The sequence below is a fragment of the Condylostylus longicornis genome, unplaced genomic scaffold (genome assembly GCF_029603195.1).
Source record: "Condylostylus longicornis isolate FDR11 unplaced genomic scaffold, ASM2960319v2 ptg000337l, whole genome shotgun sequence".
Taxonomy (NCBI): domain Eukaryota; kingdom Metazoa; phylum Arthropoda; class Insecta; order Diptera; family Dolichopodidae; genus Condylostylus; species Condylostylus longicornis.
Window position 1 is genome coordinate 79,492 of NW_026578299.1, and position 6,000 is coordinate 85,491.

The window sequence follows — 6,000 nt, forward strand, 5'->3', positions numbered from 1 at the left end:
ACAACAGATCTGCCATGAATACTAATTGATTTGATAAATTTTTTATTGTAAACCACCGCGACATCCCCCAAGCAATTTGTAGGTGTTATGTTAGGCGCATCTAAAATTATTAAAAATCAGAATTTTAAATCTTTATTTAAATTATCTCATAGGTCATTTCAAATTAATGAAGTGACCCGAGGACTTTCCCTCTTCTGAGTTTTTTCAGCCCAATATAACTTTTCAAAATTGAAAAGAATAAGAGAAGAAATACAAAGAGTGAAAAGGAAACGTTCACGGAATGAATTTATTTGCAGAATACTTTAGGAAAATTTCCATTACCAACAACAAGTAAATTCCACAATTAATTAAGTTTTTCAAAGTCGTAATAATTAATTGATAATAGCCAAGCTTTGCATAATTTTAAATATTTATGAGAAACAGTTTCATTTCTAATGTGAAGAGGAAGATTATTAAAATAAATTGGCGCTCAAATTTCAAAGAATTTTTTATAATGAGTTTTCGATTTAAATGGAATACTAGCTAGATTAAGTTTTTTTGTTCTAAGATTATAATAATTGCAACAACGTATACGTAATGAAGTTCCTGATTTAAAAATATTTTTAAAATATTTATAAGCATAGAGATGTCTAAGCGGGAGTACAAACGATTCCTGGAATAATGACCAACTACTATATGTTTTAGTTTTATGGTAGATAATTTTCATAACGTTTTTTTGAGCAATTACAATGGTTTCTATTGTGTTAAAATATGTTCCTCCCAAACCTAAAATCCCATATTGCAGTTTGGATTGGACCACCGCATAGTGAAATTTAATTATATAAGCTTTTAGAACAAAAGTTCCTAAGTACAAAGAATTTACGGATGCATAATAACAAATATTTATGAATATTATTAATATGAGCTTTCCAGTTCAAATTGTTGTATATAGTTATTCCTAAATATTTATAATTATCTACTATTTCAATACCAAAGCAATTCCTCGAACAATCGTTAATTGATGACATAGATGTAAGATCACATTTTTCGCATATGGAATTCTGGCAATCAGCAGCGTGAAATTGAAAATTTAGATTCTCATTACGAGAATGCCTCAGTTGGAATATCATAAGTTTAGTTTTACTACTTATTATAAGTTTATGTAAGAAAAATCATCTTTTAAATAACTTTAAATCCTAATCTATATTTTCCTTTAGGGAAAATGTAGTTTTTTCACTATAAGAAATAGAACAATCATCCGCGAATCCCGTGATTTTCCCCCTGAAGGGCTGCAAAAATAGTGAGTTGATGTAAATTAAAAAAAGTAGCGGTCCCAAAACGGAGCCTTGAGGCACCTCTATATTTAAATAAGCTCGACCACTGCGAAATTTATCTACTTTCACTCTTTGTATTCTATCCTCCAGCTAAGAGCCCAAGAATCTTAAAATATTTTCTCTACAACCAGCAGCTTCTAATTTATCTAAAAGAATTTCAGGGTTAATGATGTCAAAAGCCTTTTTTATATCAATAAATAGAGCTGCAGTGTTATTGCTATTATTTAAACTGGAGTATAATTCTGAACAAAGTTTTAAAATCGCATCTTCAGTGGATTTACCCTCATATTAAAACAAGTGTGCTAAAATTAACCGTTACCTAAAGCCCGTTCTTTTTAAAATTTTTGATATCGGTTTTCTTCTATAAAACAGTTGTAAAAGTCTGAAACTTTAAAAAAATTTCTTCCAAACTTCACCCCCTCGCATTTTTGGCATATACTTCCGAAACTTTAATCTTTTTCAAATTTCTATAAATTAAAGCTAACAATAAATGATGTAATCAACCTTTGACTTCGAGCATTATCTTAACGCATCTAGTTTTTTTAAAAGTAGTATTCTCACTTGGAAAATTGTTGCTTTACAAACCATTTAAAGTTTAAACTAACTTTATTAATTTTATTCGCTACTTTTAATAAGAAATCTTTTCGATTTGTAAATAATTTGTTTTGTTCACAAAAAACGAATATCTATGTGTCAGTGTCTACAGCATGACAAAATGCATGCATATTAACACAGTCAGTACTTTTAATAATAAAAAAAAGCATAGTCTTCTTTTGGAAAAAAGGGTTAAAAATTAAATCACATAAAAAATTTTTAAATTTTTCTAAAATTTTTGAATAATTTTTTTATTATAAAAAAAAAACAATATTAAAAAAAATTATTATTTTTAGTACGTGGTGAAGTTTATTTCTAACAAATAAATTTGTATTTGTGTTTGTATTTTTCATAAATATACGCACACATAAGAACTCTTTTTATAATTTTTTTTATGGAAAATTTCTATTTTTCAGTTTTTTAAAAGGAATACTGGTTCAAGTCAGAAATTGTAATTTTACTGCTTTTTGTAGTTACTTGAATATTTTCATATACATATATTATAATTTTCATTATGTTATTCTTAATAAAGTTGGGTCAAACAAATTGTTTGTACTGTAGCACTTTTCCCTTCAACAATTGAAAATACTGCTTTTAAATACCATTTATGTATACCTGCCGCACTATTAAAATTATTTTCATTTCTAAACGAAACTATTTCTAAGATTGCATATATTCCGGATGAAAAATTTATGCAGTCTTTGAAATAAAGCAAAAATTAATTTGAAGAGGGGTGAACATGCTCGATTTTAAGGGTTAGTTGTGTGAGTTAAGAAAAATAATTATATTTCTTAATGTCATGGAATTTACCATTAGCTTTTTGCGTTTGTAGAAATTTCTAAAAGCTTGCGGTTTCGGAAATATAAGGCGCCAAAAACTCAAATTTTACAAATTTCAAGAGGCGATAACTTTAGAAGGGGTGGAGATGGAAAAAAATTTTCTTCCAACGAAATGAACTATTTGTTAGTGTCTAAAAGCTGTTAAAGTTTGAGGCTCTCACAACCTGCGGTCAAAAATTTTGAGCAAACGGATTTTAGGTAACGGTAAATTTGAACGGCTATTTTGTTTCTTTAAATTTTAGCTATAGTATGCCGCTATAGGAGAAGCAAGCCACTGTCTTTCTGTGTTTGCAAAATTTGAAAAATGCTTATGGTTCCACTGCAACAAATGGTTAAAAATGGTATTTTTTATTGTTTTAGGGGGGTATAAATTCTAGAGGGGGGGGGGGGGGGAGATAGGTAAAAATTCTACGAAAATAAGTTTCTAGTAAAGATCTATGTTCACATTCAATTTCAGCTTTTTATCTTCAAGGTTATAGAAGTGTTGTAAATGATTCCCTGACATCTCATCATACGAGACATTTCATCATTGTAACATTTCATCATTATAGCAGTTCATCATTGCACATTTCAACATTATAGCAATTCATCATTATTGAATTTCATCACCATAACATTTCATCACTAAGATGCCTGTGATCTTAAGATCACAGATAAACTGGCCTTGCAAAGAAATTTCTTATCAGATTATGATTTAATATACCTGATTATGATTAATATTTTTAGATTATGGTTGAATATTTTCTTCAAAAAATGTAAAACAGGCCCGCTAAAAGGTGCAGTTCCCGAGGCCTGATATATACCAAAAGATCGATCCGTGCCATGGTGGAAACAAACTTACATATAAAATTTCATCAAAATCGGTTCAGCCGAACTTGAGATACACGCGTGCACACACAGACCGACAGACGGACAGACCGACAGGTTGCTAAAAATCGTTTATTTACACTTCCCTACTATGGAGAAGTACGTTCCCACCGAAAACTCGATATGCAAAATTTGTTGCCATCACATAACCTACCTATTGTTTACACAATACGGTCGGTAATTATATCAATTTTTTTTCTTTGTAAAATATTCCCAATTAGGTTTTGGACTTTTATGACAGTTACTCGAACTTGTTGTTAGAATAAATCCGATTATAATAGCAAGCGTACTGGAAAAAAAATAAACAATTTGTGAAAGTTTTAGTGCTATAATCACATGCTTGATAAAATAGGTAAGTTAACGTAAAGTAATGTAGTCATTTTTTGCATCGACTCTTTGATTGGTAGCGGAATGAGGTTGAAAATGTCATACATTAAAATTAAAAGAATGATTGATTAACTGATTTTTATTATATTTATGTATATATTATATATTTAAATATGTGTATAAATTAAAAAGAAATTATTTACAATTTAATATTTAAAAATTTTCCATATTATTTAGTTGTAAATTCATAATACATTAGAAATTCTTTTTTGTTAAATATGTTTAATACCTTTATATAATCCTTTTTCTCCTAATTTTTTTAAAAGTTCTCTTAAAACCACTATGGTATGAACGTATGTGTAACAAATTTTTTTTTGTTTTAATCGTTTTTGATTATTTAAATTTAGAATTAAGTCACTTTTTCTTTATGCTAGTAAATGCAATTTATTTAAACTCTTTTGACAATTCTAAATATAATTTTTTGTTTTTTTTTTTGTAAATGTGTTATTTCATTTTAAATTTATTATATATATTTTATTTGTTAAAAACATTTATAATTTGATACTATTTTTCTTTTTAATCAATTATTTCAATTATTTTATTATATTAATTTGATTTAAAATTTTACGTGCAAATCATAAATTTTAACTTAATTTTTTTTATTTTAATTTTTTTTCGTTGAGCGTTTTTAATTTTTTTTTTTAATTATTTTTCATGTTCACAATTTTAATTTGAAAATAATAATTCACATTAAGAAATAAATATGGTAAAAATTTCTTTACGCAAAAGGGTATGATATTCGACCATATTAAACTTATGGAGGTATGTATAGAACGTAACCAATAATGACATGCAATGTATGTTTATATACAAGTGCATAAAGAATGTATTATACTGTTATTTTAATTTTTTTTTTGTAACGAAATAAAAAAGATCTCAACAATGATTTTATTCGATTTCTGCTTTATTAGTTTTTTTAGTTTTTTATATTAAATAAGTATTTAAGAAAAAACCATTATATTCAGAAAAATTATTTAGTTTTCAATTAAAATTAAATTCCTAATAAAAATGTATTGAGAAATTTTAGTTTTAAAATATTTTTTTCTTAATTTTTAGTTTTTATTTTTAATTTTCTTAATTTTTATTTTATTTTATGTATTAATTTTAGGAGTTTATGAATATTATTAATATATTTTTTAACATTTTTTTTTTAGTTTTTAAAATTAGTCTAATCATTGTAAAAAATCATAATAATTTTTTTTTTAAATTAAAACTTAAAAACCAAACATTAAATATATTTCGAATTCAACTTCATGATTTTGTACCAATTAAAAAATTGTATAATAAAGAATAGTGAAATGCTTTATAATATAAACTCATTATGTTAAGTCCAAAAAAATATTTTTTCCAGTATAAGCTTAGGTTCCCGTTCTTTATTTCAAAATTTTTGAACAAAATTGTTTTAATTAAGTGTTTTTTAACTTGGGATATTCATTTCACATGCATTTTTTGTTTTTACATACAAGTGAAAGATTTTTTGTTTTTCGATTTTAAAACTCTTTATTTTTTTCGATAGTTCTGCTTTACTATTTTTAATGATTGCTTATATTTTTTTGTGTGTGTGTGTGTAAAACGTAATAATATCTAAATTTTGTGTTAGTCTAAAAAAAGAGATATAAATAACAAAACTGAAAAAACTAAATAAGAAGCACAATATTAAATGACGATAAATCCTGTACACACGGATGCTGTACATACATAATTTTTTTTTTCAAAATATACGTGCACAATATTAATAAATTAAATACAATAAATGCACAATATTAATAAATTAAATACAATAATTAAAATATTCTGTAGTATTTCTGTGCATCAGATTTTATATATGATATTTGCATATAAGACTGTACAGATAACAGGCTTGATCTCTTAACTTTTAATATATATGTATAAATACAATATGTATACATATTTGAGATGTGTGCCTCCTGGGAAAGTGTGATGCTCTTGTTCATAGGAAGGGGGGAGGTGCTGGTGGGCTTTGCTCTAACAGTGGCGGA

The 6,000-nt window shown here is 26.2% G+C and overlaps 1 long non-coding RNA gene across 2 annotated transcripts in view; it reads right to left on the minus strand.

Annotated features, from left to right (window-relative positions):
- Positions 1-5,011, minus strand: part of LOC129616955 (uncharacterized) — a 60,271-nt gene extending 55,260 nt beyond the window's left edge. The window contains exon 1 of one of the 2 annotated variants that reach the window (XR_008697658.1): positions 4,230-5,011. This is a non-coding gene — a long non-coding RNA (uncharacterized LOC129616955). The remainder of the gene's footprint in view (positions 1-4,229) is intronic. The other variant, XR_008697659.1, reaches the window with a different exon arrangement.
- Positions 5,012-6,000: the final 989 nt, after the last annotated feature.